Source organism: Pholcus phalangioides, unplaced genomic scaffold, assembly GCF_987345545.1.
Source record: "Pholcus phalangioides strain wild (caught in Gottingen) unplaced genomic scaffold, Ppha-v1.0 ptg000003l_1, whole genome shotgun sequence".
Lineage (NCBI taxonomy): Eukaryota > Metazoa > Arthropoda > Arachnida > Araneae > Pholcidae > Pholcus > Pholcus phalangioides.
Window position 1 is genome coordinate 48,076,039 of NW_028301596.1, and position 3,319 is coordinate 48,079,357.

Consider the following 3,319-nt stretch of genomic DNA (forward strand, 5'->3'; position numbering starts at 1 on the left):
GACGTCACAAGCAGAGTGCGAAGGCCTTCTATCTCTAGGTGGTGATGGAAGGACCCTTATTCTAGAGAGGCTATAACACGAATGTTTCGTCAAATACAGCCAGTCAGGGAAGATCGACGTAATTTAAAAAATAATTACGTAAGGAACGCATAAATCAAAGGAATCAACTTTTTTTCGTAAAAAAAATAGCTGGAATCAGCGCGATTGAAGGTTTTTTTTTTCATTTATGTTCTGCGGATGAGCGCCAATTCGCATAGTTTGACCCTATTTTATACATATGTTGTCGGAAGCCTGGGCGCCGAATCCTGGGGAGGGGATTCAAGCTAATTCTATTTGTGGCCCCAAAAAATCGAAAATGACGTATCGAAAAGTCAGCTTCTATTGTGATGCAACTTCAAGGTTTCTTAGAGGAAAATTTTGTTTTTGTAGCAAGATGAAGCAGAATTGAAGAATTTCGGCGTTTTTGTAGTAAAATATAGCAGACGGCAGGAAATTGTAGCAAAATGTAGCAGACGTCGGAAATTGTAGCAGATTTTCCACATGTGGTGTTTCTTTTTAATTAGAACACACGGCTTTAGCACGGCGTGGACAAATTTTAACATTACGCAAACGGTTTAAACACAACGATAACAAAAACAGCGACGAGATTCTTTTAGTTTTTGCACCCGCAATTGGACATCGGTTATCACCTAGCAATTTTGGGGCCAATGACCGCACGATTCCCAAAAGGGTGACGGGTTCTTCTTGTTATGTCGGATGCGAACGTGAAATGCTTCCGTAGTGGGGCAGAAATTCGAAGACAAAGGAAATTCACCAGCTTTGACACATCTACGTACGAAATTCCTTACCGTAGAGTAGATCAGCGGTTCTCAACCGGTGCTCCCTTACCGACATCTTCACCGAGCGATCGGAGAGGTCGTTGAGAAACTCCAGCGATGAGATTGGTGTCACTGATCATAGGCTGTCGAAGTCGAGTGGGTCTGTATTATTTGCCATATCTTCCGATCAGCATCTTTTTCACCATGTCATAACCTTCTGATGTGACGCCGAAGATTCCCTCGACGAGCTTCTTGGGTTCATCTTGAGGATACCCAACGCAAGATACCCCGTAAGACATGCAAATTATAAAAACAATAAGTTTCGGATTTCATGGGAGGTGTGCTCGAAATTCATCTTCGCTACATTGGGTCTGCAGAGCATTGACTTTCATTACAGGGAGTCCGGGATATCATAAAGGTTGGGAAACGCGCTTCTTTAAAAAAATGCCGCCCTTAGGTATGTGCAACGGGTGCGGTCACACCGTGCCCACACTTACGAAAATGATAATTTTTTTCATAAATTCTGAATTTCTGCGAATTATGAAATTTCATTAAAATTGTGGAGGTATTTCTTTCATTTTATTGTTTTTTTCTGAATTTTCATCAGGTTGGGAATTATTTCTTTCATGTTCAGAATTTTTATGGGTGCTGTTTTTTTTTAAACAGCCCACTATTTCAAATATTTTACTAACAATATACCATCTAAGCTGCACATATATATATATATATATATATATAGCCGCAAACAGTAAAGCTGCTTCCTTTTATGCGAAATCATTAAATACATCATTGGCATGTATGGCATATCATCATACTGCGATTCTGCCAAAATGGGAAAAGTTAGAAGGGAATATTGGATTTTGGACAGGGAGATACTTATTTTTTAAAAACCCAAGCTAACTATTCTACTTTGCGAAACATGCTCATTGAATATTATTGATTTAGTTTTTTGCATTTAAAGTTTAACCTTTTTTTTAGATATGGATTCTAATTCTGGGGGTGAACGAGAGATTCAAAGAAAAATATTGGAACTGTTGAACTGGTTGGATGATTTTTATTCCACGGGAGGCATTCTCTCTCACTATAATATCCATCAATGAATGTTTGAAACGTAGGATCTGTTGAGTTAATAGTAATTTTTGTGAAGAAGCATTTTTGTTTATTGCAAATTTTTAATTCCTTTAGGTTGTAATAGCAACTAAGCGAATTCAAACACTAGATCCAGCTTTGATAAGACCAGGTCGTATCGACAGAAAAATAGAATTTCCCTGCCTGATGGAAAGACCAATACAATTTTTTTCATCCATACAGAAAGAATGACTTTAGCTGAGGATTTCAACATAGATGATCTTGTCATGGCTGGCCAAAGATGACCTTTTGGATGCAGATATCAAGGTACGGTTTTTATATTATTTGATCTTGATTATTGCTTGATTTACATGGACAGCTCCAATGTTTGGTTATACGAGGCGACCCAGCAATTAACTTCAGAAGGGGGGGGGGGGGAGATGATAGAATAAATTAAGGCAAACAATTTTTTTAATGAAACCCAGACTTGTAACTCACTTATTCAGGGAATATCGGTATAACCCTACTTCACAAGTCAGCCTTGGGTATGAGATGTGCTAACCTTTGCTCACATCATGAGCACAGTCTCTCCAGTGGTTTAGGCTCCAATGTTTGGTTATACGAGGCGACCCAGCAATTAACTTCAGAAGGGGGGGGGGAGATGATAGAATAAATTAAGGCAAACAATTTTTTTAATGAAACCCAGACTTGTAACTCACTTATTCAGGGAATATCGGTATAACCCTACTTCACAAGTCAGCCTTGGGTATGAGATGTGCTAACCTTTGCTCACATCATGAAAAGCAACAGGGAAATTTCATACACTGTGGAGGGGGATTTTTCGTCTTTCCAGTTACATGCAATTATGGGAGAAAAATAATGTTCTGTTTTTTCTCTATTGTGTGTGTGGGGAAATATGTTTTTCCTCTCATTCCCAGGGTTACTTTAGGACTTTTTGACTTTTTTCCTTTTGGTACCAGTGGCATAATCTGCATGTTAACATGTCCGGACCATAAATCATTTGCAACCCTTGGTTGTATTGCAAAAACTGTTCGTCTTGTGTGTTATTCCACCTATCCCGGCGATTTGCACTATTATCCTCCCTTATTAAATTCCTGGAAACCCCCTATACTAGCGTTTCTGACCTTTCTGAACCGAAGGATGACTACAATTTCTGAAATAATTTGAAGGACGTATGATTAATACAATGCTAATCATAGATAATATATTATTGTGGAATAGACTAAGAATTAGATGTACAAAATTAGGTGAGTAATTATTGTAGTAGTATGAGCAGCTCTTAAGAGTGTTGTGCTGATTAGAAGATACATGATTTCTAAGGTAAAAGGAAGCCACGGATATCAAAAGTTTCAATACCACTGCATTAATACAATGAAACAATTTGGACACCATCAATCAGAACACCTTGAGAA